The sequence below is a fragment of the Schistocerca gregaria genome, chromosome X (assembly GCF_023897955.1).
Source record: "Schistocerca gregaria isolate iqSchGreg1 chromosome X, iqSchGreg1.2, whole genome shotgun sequence".
Lineage (NCBI taxonomy): Eukaryota > Metazoa > Arthropoda > Insecta > Orthoptera > Acrididae > Schistocerca > Schistocerca gregaria.
In genome coordinates this window covers 137,971,283-137,995,920 of record NC_064931.1, presented here as the reverse complement: position 1 = coordinate 137,995,920, position 24,638 = coordinate 137,971,283, and the positions used below count along the sequence as shown (strand labels likewise).

General features: G+C 43.7%; 1 protein-coding gene across 1 annotated transcript in view; it reads right to left on the bottom strand.

Annotated features, from left to right (window-relative positions):
- The window catches only part of LOC126297737 (hormone receptor 4-like), a 279,280-nt gene extending 266,463 nt beyond the window's left edge, over positions 1-12,817 (bottom strand). Inside the window, exon 1 of the mRNA XM_049988886.1 lies at positions 12,677-12,817. The gene's annotated coding sequence lies outside the window, so the exon portion shown is untranslated. The remainder of the gene's footprint in view (positions 1-12,676) is intronic.
- Between the last annotated feature and the right edge of the window lie 11,821 nt (positions 12,818-24,638).

The following is a 24,638-nucleotide window of genomic DNA, read 5'->3' as shown; positions in this document are numbered from 1 at the left end:
GATGTCAGTTTTAGAAGACAATATTTGTCCAATGAATACCCGTTTATCATCTGCATTTCTTCTTGGTGTAGCAATTTTAATGGCCAGTAGTGTAATAAACTTTCTTGCTCTGGGGAGACGTTGGATCGCCTGAGTCGATCCCACCCAATTACCCACAACACGGCTGAAGCACAAGCAGAAGATATGCCGGCTAACCCCGCCAGTGTCTCCGTTCCTCTCGCCACGTTCCAGGTGGCATCTGTCTTGACGGATCGACAGATCGCCGAGCAGCAAGAGCTGATTGAGCTGCTCGTGGAGGATGACCTCACATAAACATGAACACAAGACAACACACACAAGTGTCTGCCGCGAATACCCTAGACATATCCCCTCTATCACCTCCGGCGGGTCAGGCACCGAAAGAACCGGAACCGGAGACGACGGAGGACACACCAGAAACAGAAGACGGACCGTGGCAGCAGATCGATCCACGACACAAACCCCGAAAAGGCCACAACATTACGAGGCAACCTCCGAGTGCTGTTGCCATCTCTGTCAACCTCAAGTAGTAACACCAACAACACAGGGAACAACACATAGAACACTGCGACTGCATCACACCCAAGTACACATGCAGCTACACAGAACCCAAACATATCCTCAGCTGGCTCCCCATCAGTCACTGTACACAACTACAGAGACCTTAGTCTCGTAACAAAGAATTTACGAAAAAACCCACAACATATTATTCAAAACTTCAGCACACTGTACGTGGCGAACAAGACAGATTATACGAATCTACTGACCTTTCTCTCAGAAACTTCACACGTACCGAACCGTATAGGAAAAGAAACAGCAATACGTTATCAAAGGGATATTTGTTTTATGTTGTCGCATAAAGATAAGTAATCGGTGGTAGATGGCACCGAATTCTCTTCCTGTAGGTTACTAAGACAGTAGGAGACAGAATCCATGTTGATGAAGCTGCGCTCGAAACGTACATGCATTGAAACAAAAATTATACCTGTGCCCCATTGCAGGCTATTCACGTAGGTTCGAGCACATGGAACAGGTTCACAGATGCGTTCGTGGCGCGAAGACTTCTTAAGTTATTGTACGCAGTATGTTGTCCTCGACAGCTAGTGTTCACCAGAGACAAGGGTACAGTCAGCAGGGAAGTGTGATAAGACAGCTATTTTTCACTATAGGTATAAATGATTTGGCGGACAGGGTGGCCAGCAATCTGCGTTTGCTTGCTGATGAAGCTATGGTGTACGATAAGGTATCCACGCTGAGGTACTATAGGACGATACAAGATGACTTAGACAAATTTTCTAGTTCCTGGCCGGCCGGTGTGGTCGAGCGGTTCTAGGAGCTTCAGTATGGAACCGTGCGACCGCTACGGTCGCAGGTTCGAATCCTGCCGCGGGCATGGATGAGTGTGATAGTTAGGTTTAAGTAGTTCTAAGTTCTAGGGGACTGATGACCTCAGATGTTAACTCCCATAGTGCTCAGGACCATCCAAACCATTCTAGTTAGTGTGATGGAACACGGAAATGAGCGTTTGGCGTCATCGGCCGGGAGGCCCCCTGCGGGGCAGGTCCGACCGCTTTGGTGGAGGTCTCATTACATTCGACGCCACATTGGGCGACTTGTGTGCCGGAGGGGGATGAAATGATGATGAAGACAACACAACACCCAGTCCCTGAGCGGAGAAAATTCCCCGACCCAGCCGTGAATCGAACCCTGGCCCGTAGGACGGCAGTCCTTCACGCTGACCACTCAGCTATCAGGGCGCAGAGTTAGTGTGATGAATGCTCTACACGTAGAAAAATGTAAGTTAATGCGAATGAGTAGCAAAAACAAACACGGACACGGCATTAGTAGTGTCCTGCTTCACACTGTCACATCGTTTAAATATCTGGGCGTAAAGTTGCAGAGTGATATGAAATGGAACGAATATGTGAGGGCTATGGTAGCGAAGCCGAATGGTCGGCTTTGGTTTATTGGGAGAATTTTAGGAAAGTATCGTTTATCTGTAAAGGAGATTTCATACAGGACGCTAGTGCGAGCTAGTCCTGAGTACTGCTCCAGTGTTTGGGATCCGTAACAGGTCGGACATCGAAGCAATTGAGAGGCTGCTAGGTTTGTTATCGATAGGTTCGGACAGCGTGCAAGTGTTACGGAGATGCTTGGGGAACTCAAATCGGAATCCCTGGAGGGGAGGCGACTTTCCTTTCGAGGAGCAATATTCAGAAAATTTACAGAACCGGTATTTGAAGCTGAATGCAGAACGATTCCAATGTCTCCAACATACAGTACGTCTAAGGATCACGAAGGTAAGAAGGTAGGGCTCATACGGAGGCGTATAGACAACCGTTCTATGTGCATACGGAACAGGAAGTGATATGACTAGCAGCGGTACAGGGTACCCTCCGCCACGCACAGTACGGTGGATTGCCGAGTATCTGTGAAGAAGCAGGAACAGATATCGGAAGACGTCTGGTGGAATTCATTTAGCTGAAGATTCATTTACATCTCACTGTCACGGCTACTTGAAATTGTACCTGTTCGACAGGTATGGCAGACGGGGAAGGAAGAACAACAGGGGTGAGCCACGAAATGGGGAAGAGACAGAATGAACTTTACGCAAGTCAATACATTTCAGATTAGCCTGTTTGCTGCACTCCGTAAGAGGTGTTCCAGTCTCGCAGTGTCTTTATCGTCCACTGCAGTAAGATGTATTTCTTACATTTGCTTTTGTCATACTGTCTCCCCGTGGGGATTGTGTAATTCTGAATACATCTGAATGAGTTGCATGCACGTGTCGTTGCAAAAACTGCAACGGAACTTAATTTAGCCTGTCCACCTCTATTCTGCGCGTGGTTTACAGCTGCCTTGTCAGTTCCTCACACGCTAAATAGGCACGTGTGTAATGTTTCACTGCAAGTAATTGTCCTTTATGTGTTACGGTTTGCTAGCTGGAGCCCGAGCTAGTGTTGCGCATGAGAACTATATCTCACGAGGCTGTTAAAATGACGCTTTGTTTGCATTCGCTACCCACGAACACTAGCAATTGCGCTTGTAGAGAATGGATGCAGACAACAAGACCAGTACTTCAGCACGACCTCGTAGAACTTGCAGCTTGATTGGTAATGTTACCGATTATCAACGATTTCATGTGCAGACATAGCAAAGGAAATAGCAGATAAAAAATGGTGACTGGATTTGTTATTATATTATATTGACAGATAAATCAATACTGATGGAAGTTAAGTTTGCAAAGAACAAAGCATAAACCATACATCTATTTTAAAAACGTTTGAAGCTTTGCGGAGAGTACCAAATTCTAAGTCAAGGGTCATGTTTTACTTTCATAAATGTCTGATACTTAAACACTTTACAACATCGATTACCTAGGGTATCAGTAAACGAAAGTGCACCCATGTGCCACTTCGCTGCAGATATTTTCAAATCTGTGGAGTAAACCCAGCCAATGACTGTGCTTATAGTATTTGGTAACACGTCCATTGTGAACGGCAAACATCGTTTTGATTTTAACAGTAAACAAAATTATATTAAAGTTTTAATTTTATGTGTCCATTCGATAGAGGACCTCAAAGCAGCTTGGTGCCGAACTGAATTCGAAGATATTTGTTATACAAATTCGAAGGATAATCAGTGTTTCCTGCAGCGGCTGAGCACGATCACTCCGTCATGCAGTACTATCTTCAAGCATCATACTGCAAAGTATATACTATATTCTGAAATATTTCCGAAATAGGTAAATGACCCTTACGGGGCATAACTAAAACTTCTAAGTGAGACACAACGAGTCTTTGATAATATTTTCCTTGTACGAAAGTTCAGAAATGTACTTACCACATCATGAAGTTACTGCACGGCCCACCCTACCAGTGGTACGGTACATATCCTGCCTATTCGATCGGTTTCGGCTGTTTTATACCATGGTTAAGGTGTGATGGCGATAGGTTTGACATGGTTTGCTATTTTGCGCCTCAGAGTCTCGTTGTAGGCATTGCACCCCCTGTAGCTGGCCGGAAGGACCCCATGACAGTTGGCGCATTTGTGAGGTGTTGTGTGGGGGAGTTTGCATTGTTGAGTTGTGTAGGCACCAGCGCATTTGCGCGGATCGAATACCGGCATGCGCAAAGCGTTGGCAGTTGTGGCATTGTCGGCGGATGCGCGGCGTGTTGTAGATCTCTACATTTAGGACCATATGAAGAAATAACTTCATCTTTAACAGATGGCGTGAGTTCCCCGTGTCGGTCAGCTCAACTGTGTAGCTGTGTGAAGGTCTAACGGTGCCGAGCTCACTTATTCGATTTATGTGAATGATTTCGCAACCGAGGGCAGTGATTCGTTGTGTACTGTTTCGGTCAGTGAATTTTTCTCTAAGCCATACTGAAATTTAGTGCTTAAGCTGCACATAAAAACAGTGCTGGTGAATCTGCAGAAATTGTAAAAAAAATGTTAAGTTACGTTAAGTGTAACGAGTAAAACAGAAGTGATTTATGGCGTTCCCGAAGATTGTGTTATAGGCCCTCTGCTGTTCCTTACCTTTATAAACGATTTAGGAGACAATTTGAGCAGCCGTGTTAAGTTGTTTATAGACGATACTGTCGGTTATATCGTCTAGTAAAGTCATCAGAAGATCAAAACAAATTGTAAAACGATTTAGAAAAAGATATCTGTGAGGCGCAAAAATTGGCAATTGACAGCAAATAATGAAAAGTGTGATTTCATCCACATGAGTACTAAAAGGAAATCGTTACACGGTAAATCAATAAAATCTGAAGGTCGGTAAATTCAACTAGATACGTAGGAATTACGATTACGAACAACTTAAATTGGAAATGACACATAGAAATGGCGTGGGGAAGGCGAACCAAAGACTGCGATTTATTGGCAGAACACTTAGAAGATGCAACAGATCTGCTAAAAAGACTGCCTACACTAGGCCTGTCCCTCTTCTTTTGGAGTAGTGCTGCGCGGTCTGGGATTCTTACCAGATAGAATTAACGGAATATATAGAGAAAGCTTAAAGAACAACAGAATGTTTTATATTATCGAGAAGTAGGGAGAGAGTGTCACGAATGTTTCGGGATGTCAATCTTATGTCAATCACTAATTTTCTCCTCAGAAAGCTAAATATTTTGTTGACGCCGACCTACATAAGGAGAAACGATCATCATAATAAAATAAGGGAACTCAGATCGTTTCTTTTTTTTTCTTTTCAGCGAGCTGTTTGAGAGAATTGAGAATTATGGTGAAGGTGGTTCGGTGAACCCTCTGCCTGGCATTTGAGTGTGATTTGCAAAGCATCCATGTAGATGTAGACGTCTAAAGTAAACTTGGCGCGCTTCTGTTCGTGCACTGGCTGTATGTACTCGTTACTTTAAGAAACGTTGTGTTAGTTCCAATTTCGCGTTGAAAAGTGTACATAAACATTTGTTAAAAATTACTATAAAAAGCTGCTATTTTACTTGCAACCCTGCTCATGAAAATACAGTTTGGAGACACTTTACTATCATTTAACTTACTTCGGATTCCGCGTTAAATAGCGTACATAAGCATTTACTGGAAACTGTGAGGAGAAGCCGCTGTCCTACCTGGGACGGTACCCATCATAATCCAGTTTGGAAACACTTCCCTATCACCTGGCTCAGTTCGGATCGGTGAGAAAAAATTGCTGTTTTGAATTTATCCCCTTCACAGAGCTAAATAAATTCTTTTTGTACTCTCACAGACGGTGAGAATGACTCATAGTTGCATCATGTATTATCACGAAGTATTTGGATCTCGTTAAACGACCTGCTGACGTCTTTGTTGTTCATGACACGCATACCCCTTCCTCAGACGCCGAACAAAACATCTCATATCTGACCTCTATTTCAGCGAGATATGGAGACAGTCACCGTAAGCGGTAAACGAAAACATGATCGCCTTAAGATGTTCCTTATCGCTAACGTATACAAACATAGGAGATGCCACATGCGTTATCTCCACGGAATATCCCGTTAAAATAATGTAATGTGAGCAGACGAAATTATTCCGATGAGACGTGACATCGATTTCGTCTCTGAGACTTCACTTTCACTGAAACTGTTATTTATGTCATTTGCATTCGGCGTGTCTCATAATAGTTGTTCAATGACGAACTTACGGAGCTAGTAGAAACTGCGTAAGGTTGTAGGATACTCACACAACGCCTAAAACCATCTTTCAGCACTTTAAAGAGCCGGCCGCGGTGGCAGAGCGGTTCTAGGAGCCTCAGTCCGGAACCGCGAGACTGCTAAGGTCGCAGGTTCGAATCCTGCCTCGGGCATGGGTGTGTGTGTGTGATGTCTGTAGGTTTGTTAGGTTTAAGTAGTTCTAAGTTCTAGGGGACTGATGACCTCAGATGTTAAGTCCCATAGTGCTCAGAGCTATTTGAACCACTTTAAAGAGTAACTCAGCTAAGGGATCGTGTGGCAGTCCTTATTGTCCTACTGATTACTGAGAGAAGTGATTCATGGGTTGCGACACTGAACCTTTAGTAGGGAGGAGCGTGGTTCATATCCACTTCCAGTTCCCCAGTTGTCGTTTAATTACATCACTACAAAGAAACATCTGGCTGGTTCAAGGTATAATTCTTCTTTCGTCCTCTTCTAACTGAGGTCATAATCTGTCTCTAATGATTACGATGTCAACGTGACTTCAAAGGTTTCTTCCTTCTTTCATGGGCACTTCATCCACTGCACCTGGCGCATGAAGCACCGCTAATGCACGTTAACCCACGGGCTACGTTTGCTACGGGTTCATTTCTTGAAGTCACCATCTTGAGTTAATTACTTACCAGCTTCCCTAAATCAGGGAAGGAGAAGGTCGGAGCGATTTCTTGGAGAAGGCCGCTACATATGTCTTCCGCATTCTTGCAAAATCCGAGCACACTGCTGGGGTCTGAAGCGGCCTTGATGTGACCGCGACGTTAAACGCAGAAGCCAGTAAGACTGCACCTGAAGGAGCTGCATGTCGGCACTCAGTCCGATGTAGCAGAGAAAGTTGAAGGAGAGTCTTCGCTGACTCCACAGAAAAAAGTAAACGAATGGACCCTCAAATACACACAGAAAGCGACAATGGTCACTCTTTAGGAAACAGCATGATACAGATCTCCGCCCAGCTGTCCAAACTTAGATTCTACGCGGTTGCCCTATATCACTTAAAGCTACTGCTGAGACGGTCTCCTGAAAACCACACGGCTCATTTCCCGGCGTATTCTTCACCAGTCCGAGCCTGAGTTCCATTTCTAATTATCTCATCATTCTACGCTATGGTAAACGCCTATATTCCTGCCGTTTAACTTCTCGTAGCTAGGGTTCACAGTCGTGTGAAATTATGTAAATGACGTCGTGATCGCCTTTTGACTGTAAAATTTATTCATTTGAACAGTCCGTTATTGCAATTGCGGCCTTAAAATCATCTGAAATACATCCATGCCATAGTCACGGCCATAATTTGGGTCTTAAAATATATAAATGCATCTATATTAAACAAGGGCGAGGCTATTTGTTACATGAGAAACTGTTTAAGTTATACACAACCTAGCTCTTATCTAACGTAGACACATTCAAATAGCTGAAGACTTAGCTTACGGATGTGACGATGACGTGCATGTATGTCAGAGGATTTCTAGGTTTTAACGTGGGCTAAAACATAGAGATTTCCACTTCGTAATGACCACTCGGCCAAAATTGCAATAGTGGGTTGTACAAATGCATAAATTTTGCAGTCAAAGGCGACTACGATATCATTTACAAAATATCTTCCTTGTTTTTCTCGAAAGTGACAATGACAGAGGAAAATGTTTCACGTTCAGTATATTCCTTCCGTCGAGCCAAACGTTATTGCTTCTAGATACGTATCGCGACAGCTATAATCACAGATTATAGTTTAATCTATGTTGTGCTATCACTGAACTCCATTAGCAATCGCAAAAATAGTTATTCGAAAAACATTGAGCAAAGCTTTGCTTTTCAGTTTTATGTTGTTATTATGATTACTATTATTATTATTATGAACTATTTTAACCAGCTTATTTGTTTTAAAGTCAACCATCTTTCTGTTTAAGAATGTAAATTTTTTATTTCTAATCATTATGTAAGTATTTCAATCCTACATATCGAAAGTACACACGTAGCAACAAAACATTTAAAATGCACTCTCGTGCTCGAAAAGGTATTTTTTTTTCTTTTTCTCATTTTGTTCGACATAGTTCGTTGCGTTTGGTCTGTGCGGACGTCACAAGACATCTGTTCCAGTTGATCGTCGATTCCTTTACTCAATTTTTTATTACAGACGGCGAGCAGCCCTCTGACCGAACACTCTGAGCTACCGTGCCGGCGGGGGTTCGAACCAGCGACCTGCACTTTAGAAGACGCCAACACTGCCCTGAGACACGGCGAAGTTATAGTCAGCGCAACGTCTATGGTAGGAAGGCATGACGAAATTAAATGTGTCGTCGTCGAGGCCGAACAGTTGTTATTTTAGAGAAGCATGAGGAAAGTAATCGGCCAAGCTCTTAATAGAAAGAACCACAGACGCGTTAATCTAAGGTAACCATGAAAAGTCTTAACCGCAGATGATCTAAGACGACTCGAACCCCAACTTGTCTCCCATACGACTCCGGTAACTTCCCATGAGTGCCACAGGGTGTTCGGTTGTGACGTGAATGTCGCCATAAGGAACAGAATAACCGCTGAAATGATTTCAACTACAGAGTACGAAGTTATTCATCCTCTACAGCGTTGAATTACACTAATAGTCGTCTATATAACATCATGTTGTAACTTTGAGGACTCATGATAATACACCGTCCATTATTAAATATATTTGCATGAATGAGAAAAGAAATGGTTCCAACTGCTCGTATAGGACAAAGTGCAGCCAGACCGAACGGTGAGCAAGACCCGGGTCGAACTGCGCGGTGGTTTAACGACCGTGGTTACTGCACTGGCCAATCTGAGTTTGATTTTTAGGCCGGTTACCGGCCGGAGTGACTGAGCGGTTCTAGGCGCTACAGTCTGGAACCGCGCGACCGCTACGGTCGCAGGTTCGAATCCTGCCTCGGGCATGGATGTATATGATGTCCTTAGGTTAGTTAGGTTTAAGTAGTTCTAAGTTTTAGGGGACTGACGACCTCAGAAGTTCAGTGCTCAGTGCTCAGAGCCATTTGAACCATTTCTTTAGGCGGGTTACCACACGCTCGTTCAGGCAACTGCTCGGCTGGTCTCCGTCTCTCTCCTCAGAAAATACGATACAAAACCAGAGGACAACGAGAGGACAACAGGCAGACAGACACAGCTTTCTTCACTATTATCGGAATCGCATGAAAACACTGCCAACTTACGGTTCTTTACACGTCTAATGATGTCACTGTCACTGGAATTGTCCTCAGAACAATAATAATAAAAAAAAATTCATTCACACAGCCATTTAGATCTTTATTCTCGCTAGAAATATCTGAATAATCACAGTCAAGAACCTCCGTAAGTCATTAAGATTTGTTCGTTTCTTTCCGTTTTCTGAATAGCGCAATCTCTAAAAGCGGGAGGAACTTTAGGACGAAAACAGTAGTTATTTGAAACTAGCTGAGTACCCAGTGTTCTCCGTGTATGTATTTATTCCAGTTCTATTAGCCAATCTCCCTGCTCATCCCTCTGCCCATCTCTGCCGACCACCTCTCTATCCATTCCATTCTCTCCCTCTCTCTGTCCACCACTCCTCCACTCTCCATCTGCTCCGGCCCCTTTCTCTTTCCATCTGCTACTCCTCCAACTCTCTGTCCATCTGTTCCTCCCAGTTCTCTGTGCCCATCTCCTCCCCCCTCCCTCTCAGTTCACATCCTCTCCCTACCCTCCTCTCCCTCTCTCTAGCTATCAATTCCACTTTTCTTCCTGTGTCTATCTCCTCCTCCTCCTCCTCTCCCCATATCTGTATCCATGTCTATTTTCCTCCTCTCTGTCTGTCCATCTTCCTACCCCGTTCCCTCTTCATGTTATCATCCCTACTCCAATGGGAGGATGGTGATTCTTACGCCCACAGTATTTCTACCCAGATAGTAAATAATACCCTACCAAGTTTCAGAGAAATCCATCCAGGGGTTTAGGAGGACGATTTTGCCCGCATACGCACGTGACATATGCACTATGTGAGCAAAAGTATCGGGACACAACCAAAAACATACGTTTTTCATATTAGGCGCATTGTGCTGCCACCTACTGCCAGGTACTCCATATCAGCGGCCTCAGTAGTCATTAGACATCGTGAGAGAGCAGAATGGGGCACTCCACAGAACTCACGGACTTCGAAAGTGGTCAAGTGATTGGATGCCACTTGTGTCATACGTCTGTACTTGAGATTTGCATACTCCCAAACATCCCTAGGTCCGATGTTTCCAATGTGATAGTGAAGTGGATACGTGAAGGGACACGTACAGCACACAAGAGTACAGGCTGTCCTCGTCTATTGACTGACAGGGACCGCTGACAGTTGAAGAGGGTGGTAATTTTTAACAGGCAGACATCTATCCAAACCATCACAGTGGAATTCCAAACTGCAGCAGGATCCACTGCAAGTACTATGAAAGCCGGGAGGTGAGAAAACTTGGATTTCATGTACGAGCGGTTGCTCATTAGCCACAGATCACGCCGATAAATGTCAAACGACGCCTTACTTGGTTAAGGAGCGTAAACATGGACGATTGAACAGTGGAAAAACGTGTGTGGAGTGACGAATCACGGCACACAATGTGACGATCCGATGGCAGGGTGTGGGTATGGCGAATGCCCATTGAACGTCATCAACACTAAAATTCGGAGGCGGTGGTGTTATAGTGTGGTCATGTTGTTCATGGAGGGGGCTTGCACCTCTTGTTGTTTTCCATGGAAGCATCACAACAAAGGCTTACACAAATTTTTAAGCATCTTCTTGCTTCCCACTGTTGAAGAGCAATTCGCGGATGTCGATTGCATCTCTTAACACGGTCGAGCAACTGTTTATAGTGCACGGCCTGTAGCGGAGTGGTTTCACAACAATAACATCGCTGTAATGGACTGGCCTCCACAGAGTCCTGACCTATGTCCCACAGAACACCTTTGGGATGCTTTGGAACGCGGACTTCGTGCCAGGGCTCACCAACCGACATCGATACCTCTCGTCAGTGCAGCACTCCGTGACGAAAGGGCTGCCATTCCCGAAGAAACCTTCCAGCAACTGATTGAAGGTATACCTGCGAGAGTGGAATCAGTCATCAAGTATAAGACTTGGCCTACACCATATTGAATTCCAGCATTACCGAGGGAGGTCGCCACGAACTTGTAAGTCATTTTCAGTCAGGTGTCCGGATACTTTTGATCACATAATGTATTTAATAAATTTCACACATAGTTGCACACATATTTCACCTGTGTCTCTAGCGAATTTCGCCCTGCAGTTTCGATTTCACGCAGCCCAATATTTATGATACGATATCTCTTGAACTATATGTCGCAGAATGATACAATTTGTAGGCACATTCAGAGGCATACATCGTCACTGTATGCGAAATGCGTCGCGAACAAAGTTAGTAGCAAAGACGTAATAAATTTAAACGCCATGCATGATGCTCCAGTGTTTCATGCATTTCACTGTTTATGATGTCATAACAAGTGAACTTTTTGTAGTTCAATGAGATAATTTTGCTTGTGCAGTCAGTGGTATGTGTGAATACTGTCTGCAAAATGTGTCGCGAATATAGTTAGTAGCAATGAAGTAATAAATGAAAACATAGTGCCTGATGCGGCAGTTTTCTGCACGAAAAGTGAAAATGTAGTAAGAGATAAACGTTTCTCGTTTCATGATTTTGTGGCGATCGTCAGGGAGAAAAAATTTCTTAAGGGTTTGATAATAAGTTGTAAAGTTCTTTGCAAGTCACTAAGTGCCTTCATTCTCAAACGCGGATGAATAAAATCTGGGTATTCGGGCTTCATGGGTCACAATTCTTTTCCACGCCCACGCCCCCCCCCCCCCCCCCCCTTGATAGGTAGGTAGTTCTTCCACCATGGCGATTCTTTCCAGACAGAAAGTGATATGTATACCAAGTCAGGTTGAAATCGGTATAGTGGTTCAGGGGGAGATGTGGAAAGAACATACATACATTTTTAAAATATGTAAAATATAAAAATGCAGCAGAAATGCTAAATAAGCAAAAGGTACATGAAGGCAATCACGTCTACTGGTGTAAACACCCGAATAGTCGGAGCGGTTAAAGTATATCACCGCAGATGGCATCCACGTGTATAAAACACGAGTTATCTCGGTATCCGCCCGTAAAGGATGGCGCGCAAAACACGAGTAAACTGTCCGTCCGCAATGTGTTAAAATACGGACACGCATAGAATCAAGTTTATACAGTTCACAGACAGATGGCGCACAGCACACGACTTTCTTCTCTTAGGTAACTGTAACTTGCAACAACGCCGACAGTAAGGGTATCCAGCCGCATAGTTAAATAAAATAAATTTGCGAAACTTTGAGTACATTGAAGTCCGTCCTAGACGAGGTGAAGACTAACGAAAAAGAAAGAAAAATAGTTGTTCTTGTCCAACTTTTACTTCTTATGCACACTGGTGATTTCAATAGATGAAACATCACTTACGATATTTCCTCCGGCGATACACCGTGTCTTGGGCATAGAGGCGATCCGTGTAATGCGTCCTACGCGCGTAGAGTCGATCCGTGTGCTGCGGCACAGTCTGAAACGAACACTGAACGACTTCAAGAGAAGCCGCTGGACTTATTTGCAGCATCTTCCCGAAAGCTGTTCTAGATCTGTTAGCCAATTGTGGTGCAGCTTATATATTAACAAAGTATCTAAAAAAAGGTGCGAACGTCGCGAGACACGTGGGAGTTCAGATACCAGTTGCGTAACGCAGAAAGGGGTCATGCATTTGTTTCTCCTCTCTAATCTTTAATCTCAGAGCCGTAATCTTATCTACGCTGGAAAGTAGAACTCTGCAGTAAGCCGCCTGCGACCAGTCCTCACAAAGGCGGCGGTGACGTGAGCGCCGTCTTAGAGAAGTAGCTGCCGAAATGAACTGCATGTTGACGGTGGGTGGTGGACGCAACAGAGTTGACTTTAAACTTGAGCGGAAAGAAGGCCAGGCGGCGGCCTTAATGTTTAAGGGAAAGTGGCGCGCACGAGCTCCCGCTCTCTCCGCGTGTGCTATCGTTTCCTGCACGCCGCCAAAGCCACGCCCACAAATCCCGCTACCCCACCCGGTAACCTGTGTCGAGCAAGTCTGCCAACACGTAATTCCGGAAGAGTGCTGCCCTTCAAAAAATGGCTATGAGCACTGTGGGACTCAACTGCTGTGGTCATCAGTCCCCTAGAACTTAGAACTACTTAAACCTAACTAACCTAAGGACAACAAACACATCCTTGCCCGAGGGAGGATTCGAACCTGCGACCGCAGCAGTCCCACGGTTCCGGACTGCGCGCCTAGAACCGCGAGACCACCGCGGCCGGCTTGCTACCCTTCAACAGCCCGCTCTTTTTTTTTTAATTTTTCTTTTTCATCTCACTGATTTCGAGATTGGTATCGTGACCCTCGGGGAAGATCAGTTTGGATTCCGTAGAAATGTAGGAACACGTGAGGCAATACTAACCCTACGACTTATCTTAGAAAATAGATTAAGGAAAGGCAAACCTACATTAATAGCATTTGTAGACTTAGAGAAAGCTTTTGACAATGTTGACTAGAATACTCTCTTTCAAATTCTGAATGTGGCAGGGGTAAAGTACAGGGAGCGAAAGATTATTTACAGTTTGTACAAAAACCAGATGGCTGTTATAAGAGTCGAAGGGCATGAAAGTGAAGCAGTTGTTGGGAAGGGAGTGAGACAGGGTTGTAGCCTCTCACCGATGCTATTCAATCTGTATATTGAGCAAGCAGTAAAGGAAACGAAAGAAAAATTCGGAGTAGGAATTAAAATCCATGGAGAACAAATAAAAACTTTGAGGTAAGAAAGGCAAACCTACATTAATAGCATTTGTAGACTTAGAGAAAGCTTTTGACAATGTTGACTAGAATACTCTCTTTCAAATTCTGAATGTGGCAGGGGTAAAGTACCGGGAGCGAAAGATTATTTACAGTTTGTACAAAAACCAGATGGCAGTTATAAGAGTCGAAGGGCATGAAAGTGAAGCAGTTGTTGGGAAGGGAGTGAGACAGGGTTGTAGCCTCTCACCGATGCTATTCAATCTGTATATTGAGCAAGCAGTAAAGGAAACGAAAGAAAAATTCGGAGTAGGAATTAAAATCCATGGAGAACAAATAAAAACTTTGAGGTTCGAAAGGCAAACCTACATTAATAGCATTTGTAGACTTAGAGAAAGCTTTTGACAATGTTGACTAGAATACTCTCTTTCAAATTCTGAATGTGGCAGGGGTAAAGTACAGGGAGCGAAAGGCTATTTACAGTTTGTACAAAAACCAGATGGCAGTTATAAGAGTCGAAGGGCATGAAAGTGAAGCAGTTGTTGGGAAGGGAGTGAGACAGGGTTGTAGCGTCTCACCGATGCTATTCAATCTGTATATTGAGCAAGCAGTAAAGGAAACGAAAGAAAAATTCGGAGTAGGAATTAAAATCCATGGAGAACAAATAAAAACTTTGAGGTTCGAAAGGCAAACCTACATTAATAGCATTTGTAGACTTAGAGAAAGCTTTTGACAATGTTGACTAGAATACTCTCTTTCAAATTCTGAATGTGGCAGGGGTAAAGTACCGGGAGCGAAAGATTATTTACAGTTTGTACAAAAACCAGATGGCAGTTATAAGAGTCGAAGGGCATGAAAGTGAAGCAGTTGTTGGGAAGGGAGTGAGACAGGGTTGTAGCGTCTCACCGATGCTATTCAATCTGTATATTGAGCAAGCAGTAAAGGAAACGAAAGAAAAATTCGGAGTAGGAATTAAAATCCATGGAGAACAAATAAAAACTTTGAGGTTCGAAAGGCAAACCTACATTAATAGCATTTGTAGACTTAGAGAAAGCTTTTGACAATGTTGACTAGAATACTCTCTTTCAAATTCTGAATGTGGCAGGGGTAAAGTACAGGGAGCGAAAGATTATTTACAGTTTGTACAAAAACCAGATGGCTGTTATAAGAGTCGAAGGGCATGAAAGTGAAGCAGTTGTTGGGAAGGGAGTGAGACAGGGTTGTAGCCTCTCACCGATGCTATTCAATCTGTATATTGAGCAAGCAGTAAAGGAAACGAAAGAAAAATTCGGAGTAGGAATTAAAATCCATGGAGAACAAATAAAAACTTTGAGGTTCGAAAGGCAAACCTACATTAATAGCATTTGTAGACTTAGAGAAAGCTTTTGACAATGTTGACTAGAATACTCTCTTTCAAATTCTGAATGTGGCAGGGGTAAAGTACCGGGAGCGAAAGATTATTTACAGTTTGTACAAAAACCAGATGGCAGTTATAAGAGTCGAAGGGCATGAAAGTGAAGCAGTTGTTGGGAAGGGAGTGAGACAGGGTTGTAGCCTCTCACCGATGCTATTCAATCTGTATATTGAGCAAGCAGTAAAGGAAACGAAAGAAAAATTCGGAGTAGGAATTAAAATCCATGGAGAACAAATAAAAACTTTGAGGTTCGAAAGGCAAACCTACATTAATAGCATTTGCAGACTTAGAGAAAGCTTTTGACAATGTTGACTAGAATACTGTCTTTCAAATTCTGAATGTGGCAGGGGTAAAGTACAGGGAGCGAAAGATTATTTACAGTTTGTACAAAAACCAGATGGCTGTTATAAGAGTCGAAGGGCATGAAAGTGAAGCAGTTGTTGGGAAGGGAGTGAGACAGGGTTGTAGCCTCTCACCGATGCTATTCAATCTGTATATTGAGCAAGCAGTAAAGGAAACGAAAGAAAAATTCGGAGTAGGAATTAAAATCCATGGAGAACAAATAAAAACTTTGAGGTTCGAAAGGCAAACCTACATTAATAGCATTTGTAGACTTAGAGAAAGCTTTTGACAATGTTGACTAGAATACTCTCTTTCAAATTCTGAATGTGGCAGGGGTAAAGTACCGGGAGCGAAAGGCTATTTACAGTTTGTACAAAAACCAGATGGCAGTTATAAGAGTCGAAGGGCGTGAAAGTGAAGCAGTTGTTGGGAAGGGAGTGAGACAGGGTTGTAGCCTCTCACCGATGCTATTCAATCTGTATATTGAGCAAGCAGTAAAGGAAACGAAAGAAAAATTCGGAGTAGGAATTAAAATCCATGGAGAACAAATAAAAACTTTGAGGTTCGAAAGGCAAACCTACATTAATAGCATTTGTAGACTTAGAGAAAGCTTTTGACAATGTTGACTAGAATACTCTCTTTCAAATTCTGAATGTGGCAGGGGTAAAGTACAGGGAGCGAAAGGCTATTTACAGTTTGTACAAAAACCAGATGGCAGTTATAAGAGTCGAAGGGCATGAAAGTGAAGCAGTTGTTGGGAAGGGAGTGAGACAGGGTTGTAGCCTCTCACCGATGCTAGTCAATCTGTATATTGAGCAAGCAGTAAAGGAAACGAAAGAAAAATTCGGAGTAGGAATTAAAATCCACGGAGAACAAATAAAAACTTTGAGGTTCGAAAGGCAAACCTACATTAATAGCATTTGTAGACTTAAAGAAAGCTTTTGACAATGTTGACTAGAATACTCTCTTTCAAATTCTGAATGTGGCAGGGGTAAAGTACAGGGAGCGAAAGGCTATTTACAGTTTGTACAAAAACCAGATGGCAGTTATAAGAGTCGAAGGGCATGAAAGTGAAGCAGTTGTTGGGAAGGGAGTGAGACAGGGTTGTAGCCTCTCACCGATGCTATTCAATCTGTATACTGAGCAAGCAGTAAAAAAAACGAAAGAAAAATTCGGAGTAGGAATTAAAATCCATGGAGAACAAATAAAAACTTTGAGGTTCGCCGATGACATTGTAATTCTGTCAGAAACAGCAAAGAACCTGGAAGAGCAGCTGAACGGAATTGACAGTGTCTTGAAAGGAGGATATAAGATGACCATCAACAAAAGCAAAACGAGGATAATGGAATGTAGTCGAATTAAGTCGGGTGATTCTGCGGGAATTAGATTAGGAAATGAGGCGCTTAAAGTAGTAAATGAGTTTTGCTATTTGGGGAGCAAAATGGCTGATGATGGTCGAAGTAGAGAGGATATAAAATGTAGACTGGCAATGGCAAGGAAAGCGTTTTTGAAGAAGAGAAATTTGTTAACATCGAGTATAGATTTAAGTGTCAGGTAGTCGTTTCTGAAAGTATTTGTATGGAGTGTAGGCATGTATGGAAGTGAAACGTGGACGATAAATAGTTCAGACAAGAAGAGAATAGAAGCCTTCGAAATGTGGTGCTACAGAAGAATGCAAAAGATTAGATGGGTAGATCACATAACTAATGAGGAGGTATTGAACAGAATTGGAGAGAAGAGAAATTTGTGGCACAACTTGACTAGAAGAAGGGATCGTTATGTAGGGCATATTCTGAGGCATCAAGGGATCGCCAATTTAGTATTGGAGGGCAGCGTGGAGGATAAAAATTGTAGAGGGCGACCGAGAGATGAATACACAGATTCAGATAGAGTAGCATGGAGAGCTGCGTCCAACCAGTCTATGGACTGAAAACTACAACACAACATCGTGACCCTGAAGTACAGATGTTCCATCGTCTTCTCCATGAGTCTGCTAAGTTAAAAAATTGCGAGACTCTTGCAGAACATGATGAAACATTAGTTCTTCAGTCGCAATAGCACAAAAAACTAGTAAATTTTACTTTATCAATGCGTGCTCTCCAAGGATCACTGTTAGCTCCTTTTCTACGAGGGACGTTGAATAAGTAATGCAACACATTTCCTTTCTCAGTCACTTTCAGTTGAAAATATTTGGAATTTGTTGTGGGACATCGTGGAATATTCCCACTTCAACTCCTCTATACTTTCATGAACTTCCGATACGTGGCAGCTTCAAAATGGCGTCTGTAAAGGAGGTGTATTCAGCGCATAGAGCTATCATCAAGTTTATTTTGGTGGAAAACCAGAGCATCGCAGATATTCGTAAGTGCTTGCAGAATGCCTACGAAGGCCTGGCAGTGAATAAAAGTACGCCGAGTCGTTGGGCGAGGCGTCCATCATCATCGCAACAAGGCCGTGCAGACTTGTCTGATCTCCCGCGTGCCGCTCGGCCGCACACAGCTGTGGCTCCTGCGATGTTGGAGCGTGCAGACACTCTCATTCGAAGTGATCGACGGGTCACAGCCAAACACGTCGCTGCACAACTGGACGTTTCTATACATAATGCTGACACAGTCGTCCACCAGTTGGCGTACTCAAAGGTGTTTGCCCGCGGGGTTCCTCCCTACCTAGCCGGCCACTGTGACTGAGCAGTTCTAGGCGCTTCAGTCCGGAACCGCGCTGCTGCTACGGTCGCAGGTTCGAATCCTGCCTCGGACAGAGGATGTGTGTGATGTCCTTAGGATCTGTGGCATAACCACGTGTCCTCCCCCCCCCCCCCATTTCCGCTTCCAGTAACACCAATGGGCTGAGGATGACACGACGGTCGGTCGGTGCCGTTGTGTCTTTCGAATCCTGTTCCGATGGAGTAGGAGATGTAGTTCAGGTTTTTATTGATCGTCCTGTATCAGTGCATAAACGGCAGAGAAGGCCAATACTAACTGACACACAGGTCAGCAGACGAGGTACCAAAATAAGGTGGCCGCTCGCCGAGAATGAGGATGCGTTTCTGTGCACGTGTGAAGCTATTTCAGACAAACTCTTCCTTATAAATATTGTGAATCATCGATAGACCTCAATGTGTAGTGCAATAGAACAAATAGTGAATCACATCATTTAATATTGCTTCATGAGACGACGACGTGTAAGCTACAGCTGACGCTGTTAACTGTGTATCTAATAATGATACAAATTTGTGAATGTGACTTTGTTTTCTATTTGGATTTTTGTTGTGAAAATTACGATTGGAAACTTGTAGATTTTTATGTGTTACAGAACAAATAAACAGCAACAGGACTGCTTTTATTTTTGCAGTTCACATGGGACCAGACTATGGATTTTCACGGTACAAGTTCCCGTACAGAGCAGGTTTTGTTTTCCGAAAGGAATGTTAAGCGAAACGAGATGTTTCCCAGGGAAAGGCATCTCTTCCTTCGCACTGCGGAGTCTGAGACGTTACATAACGCAAGAGAAGCAGGGAATAGCAGCAGGTCGCGTGAGGCTTGTGCAATGAAAGCGCGAAATGGGGGCGGTCAGTGATATGGCGGAGGCGGCTGGCTGTGTCCTGGATGCTGATGGGCCTCATGCGTCGGACACGCATCTGGCGCTGCGCAGCACACAAAGGTCAAGGCGTGGCCTTCTCGCGCAATTACTGCAGCTTCCACACAAGCATTTCCTCCACTGCGCCACGACTCACCACTCCGAGCGAGCCCGACATCCGCCTCCTCACGTGTTTCCTCGATATAACGCCGAAAATACGCTCTCTCACATTCTCTGACATATGTTTCACCCTGCAGATCAGACGGGGCCACTACAGTCGTGGAATGCGTGCCGTACAGAAACTTTTAGTTGAGGCTCTACGTATAGTGGCTGTCGCAGTATTTACACTGGTGTCCAAAATTACACCAACAAACGGAAATTTTGCAAGGTTGTGTTTATTTTGCCACAAAACAGTTTAAATAGGTGATAGCAAGCTGCAAAATACTAACACAAATACTTTACAGACGAATGAGAAACTGGAAGAAGCCGACCTCGGGGAAGGTCAGTTTGGATTCCGTAGAAATACTGGAACACGTGAGGCAATACTAACTCTACGACTTATCTTACAAGAAAGCTTAAGGAAAGGCAAACCTACATTTCTAGCATTTGTAGACTTAGAGAAAGCTTTTGACAATGTTGACTGGAATACTCTCTTTCAAATTCTAAAGGTGGCAGAGGTAAAATACAGGGAGCGAAATGCTATTTACAATTTGTACAAAAACGAGATGGCAGTTATAAGAGTCGAGGGTCATGAAAGGGAAGCAGTGGTTGGGAAGGGAGTGAGACAGGGTTGCAGCCTCTCTCCGATGTTATTCAATCTGTATACTGAGCAAGCAGTAAAGGACACAAAAGATAAATTCGGAGTACGTATTAAATTCCATGTAGAAGAAATAAAAGCTTTGAAGTTCGCCGATGACATTGTAATTCTGTCAGAGACAGCAAAGGATTTGGAAGAGCAGCTGAACGGAAAGGACAGTGTCTTGAAAGGAGGATATAAGATGAACATCAACAAAAGCAAAACGGGGATAATGGAATGTAGTGGAATTAAGTCGGGAGATGTTGAGGGAATTAGATTAGGAAATGAGACACTTAAAGTAGTAAAGGAGTTTTGCTATTTGGGAATCAAAATAACTTATGATGGTAGAAGTAGAGAAGATATAAAATGTAGACTGGCAATGGCAAGGAAAGCGTTTCTGAAGAACAGAAATTTGTTAACATCGAGTATAGATTTAAGTGTCAGGAAATCGTTTCTGAAAGTATTTGTATTGAGTGCAGCCATGTATGGAAGTGAAACATGGACGATAAATAGTCTGGGCAAGAAGAAATAGAAGCTTTCGAAATGTGGTGCTACAGAAGAATGCTGAAGATTAGATGGGTAGATCACATAACTAATGAGGATGTATTGAATAGAATTGGGGAGAAGAGGAGTTTGCGGCACAACTTGACAAAAAGAACGGACCGCTTGGTAGGACACGTTCTGAGGCATCAAGGGATCACAAATTTAGCGTTGGAGGGCAGCATGGAGGGTAAAAATCGTAGAGGGAGACCAAGAGATGGATACACTAAGCAGATTGAGAAGGATGTAGGTTGCAATAAGTACTGGGAGATGAAGAAGCTTGCACAGGATAGGGTAGCATAGAGAGCTGCATCAAACCAGTCTCAGGACTGAAGAGCACAAAAACAACAACAGGTGATAGCAAAGTAAAAACCATGTAAAGAATACAGAACAACTGCAACATGCATAAAGGTAGACAAAAATGTTCTTCATTTCTTCCAACTTAACAGATTTGCACACACATTCCGACAACTGGTTAACGTGCTCAGTATGGGGTGTGATTACCTCTGGCAGCAATACAGACCTGACAACGACCGGGTATGCTGTGAATGATATCATTAGTATCATACTGAGGCAATAACGCCCAATCTTCGTGCAGAGCTGCTCGCACTCTTGGAGAGTGATTGGTGGATGCTGACGTGATGCAAGCCGTCTCCATAATGCACCCCGGACATGCTCTATGGTATTCAAATAATGGGAGCGAGCAGGACACGCCATGCAATGTTCAAAAACTGGCTCTCCACTCTAGACGTTCCCTTCGGTGAAGACGCCTCAAAAGTAGACATACAGCAGATCTCCGACAATAAAGGCCATTCTGCCTAAGACTTCTTGACCCATTTGCCTCGATACAACACTTGCAATGGATACTGTGAGCTCGCACGGCAGTTTACGTGCAGTACTAAGGCGGTAGTGTCATGCCCTTACAGCCAAATAACGGTCCTCTCTTCTGAAGTCACACGTGGTAGCCCCTGCCCTGGTGGCCTTCGGGAAACAGTTTGTGTCTGTATAAACTGGCGCCATATCCGAGAAACAACAGAACGACTCACATTAAGCCATGGGGCCAAATCAGTTGGCGACTGTCCTGATTCCTTTCTTTCTGAGGCTGTCCACCGCAGAGAGCCTGGTAGGCATGTTCTCTGTGCGAAACTGCACCGTCTGTGGCTGTGTACACAGCGATCGTGGATTTGGGGCTACCCGGAAAACACTACGTCCTTTAATAGGTGTCCTGACGTCATCGTTGGCATTGTTGTCCACTGACCGGAATGCTATCCTTCGTGTAGAACACGATCGTTCGTTTATCTGGTTGACAGTTTATATGATTGCATCGTGAATTAGACACTGGACGGGGAAGTAACGATTTGTTGCTTTAATTTTGGACACCGTATATGTACAGGGTGGCTATAGTCAAACTTTCGCTGCTTGAGCCAATGTAGACGGAAAACTATTTACCATACCCTACTTTATACGAGTCCGCAGCTCGTGGTCTTGCGGTAGCGTTTTCCCTTCCGGCACACGGCGTCCCGGGTTCGATTCCCGGTGCGGTCAGGGATTTTTCCTGCCTCGTGATGACTGGGTGTTGTTGTGTCGTCTTTATCATCATCATCATCATTCATCCCCATTACAGTTGGAGGAAGGCAATGGTAAACCATCTTCACTAGGACCTTGCCTAATACAGCGGTGCGGGTCTCCCGCATCGTCCCCTACGCTCTTCGGAGTATGGGACCTCGTCATCATCATCGCTTTATTTTAATGATGTTGAGGCTGTGTGCTGCAGGATTTGCATTGTTAGTAATGTTAGGGTCGTGACTTGCCGTTAGGTGTCGTTACCGGTATGGCGATATGGTGTTGAAATACAAGCACCAGTGCGCATGACAATTCCAGACAGCCAACATGGGTCTGGACAAAGCTTTTTTATCAAAGCAATGGAAATAGTGCTGTTGCTCTTCGCGAGTATCAACGCATTAAAGGAATACGGAGAAGGTCCTCTTTCTACAGCGGGGGTGAAGAACATTATTCGGAAGTTAAAAAAAAAAAAAAATGGTTCAAATGGCTCTGAGCACTATGGGACTCAACATCTTAGGTCATAAGTCCAGTTATCCTGATTTACATTTTCGTCATTTCCCTAAATAGCTTAAGGAAAATTCCTGGGTAGCTGCTTTGGAAAGAACACTGCAGTTTCCCCCTTGCTTTCCGCAATGCTAGCTTGTGCTACATATCTAACGCCCTCGTAGTCGATTGGATAATAAATGCCAGACTTCCTTCCTTTTTCACTAACGTTGCTACTTTTTCTTGTATTCGTATCGTCAACGTGGGCGCTTCGTCCTTGTCCTTCCCAAATGAGTAAGCCTAGCAGATTCACAGCGTGAGATACGTTCGCTGACGTGGTCTACGGAAAGGAACCATTGCGTTCCTATTGGCGAGAAGAAGCGCCCGTGTCCTCGATCCGTAGCTGTGTGACGTGATCAGTTAGTGCGTCACTGGCTTGACACCATTCCATAACGTCTGCGAGCAGCTCATGTTTTGCGTGAGAACGTGACATTTTTATTCGTAAGCCTACACGCATGTCCGAAAGCGGCGCTGTAGAAAACTGTCCCGCACCACTGCCGCTTGTCTGTGCTGTGCGGGTTGCCACCTGTGACAACGTTGCCTGATGGGAACACGTCCCGCGTGAGAAGATGGGACTTCACTCTGTCGTTTGAGATGCATCTTGTACCCCTCTGGCGAATCAGCTAGAAAAAATAATTGATGTCTGTATTGTTACTAATATCAAATACCGCGATTGTTTCGTATAATCTGACTTCTGAATATCTTCAGTGTAGCAATGCGATTTGTGTAAGTCAATGTCGCAAACTGTTTCTGTTTTAGGATGCGTTGCTACAATAGCCTAATAATTACCTCATGCACACCAGTGTAAGCACATTCACATGTTTCTGACAAACGTTTTATTGATTTTTAAATGAAAATATTTTACTGATATTTTTATTTATTCCACATCTTTGAGGACCATTTCACTTACGATCGGTAGAAGGAACATTAGCATATCTGTTCTTTTGTAAATACTTATGTATTACGAATTTATGGTTTCACTACATATTCTGTATCCTTGAGGATCTCCACACTATGGATCTATAAAACGAAAAGATTGTCCACCTATCAATCTTCCATCTACCACCGTAGTGAGGAAAGCAATGGTTGCTCAAGGAAGGAAAGGGATAAAAACGCGTCAAACATTATTGCCTTTACACCTACGCAAACTGATCAGAGAATTTTTATGAGGTCTAAAACTTTTATATTTAATTCGTATTTGGTAAATAAGTTTGCTTTGCGCTGCGTCTATAACAACCGAGCTGTTTACCTTCTGTCATTTGTGCACAATAACAAAACGGAATGAAAAAAGAAAAAAACTGTACACACACACACACACACACACACACACACACACACACACACACACACACACACACAGCCGTGGCCGAACGGTTCTAGGCGCTTCAGCCCTGAACCGGGCGACTGCTAGGGCCGCAGGTTCGAATCCTGCCTCGGGCATGGATATGTGAAATATCCTTAGGTTAGTTATCTTTAAGTAGCTGTAAGTTCTAGGGGACTGATGACCTCAGAAGTTAAGTCCCACTGTGCTCAGAGCCATTTGAACCACACACACACACACACACACACACACACACACACACACACACACACGAAAGTCGACAAAAGACTCGAATGTAAGGCACAATCTCTCGGAAACGCCTCTAAAACGTCGACACTGTCGAAATGTTGCTCGGCGTGTCTATGTCTGCATCTCGTCTCCCATTCCGAAAAGTTACTGTACATGTGTAATTTTTGGTATAGCAACGGAATACGAGCTGTATCTATTTGAAAATCACTAAATATAAAACTTCTTGATGCAGGACAATATGACCACATAAGAAGGATATTCCATAAGACGAATTCC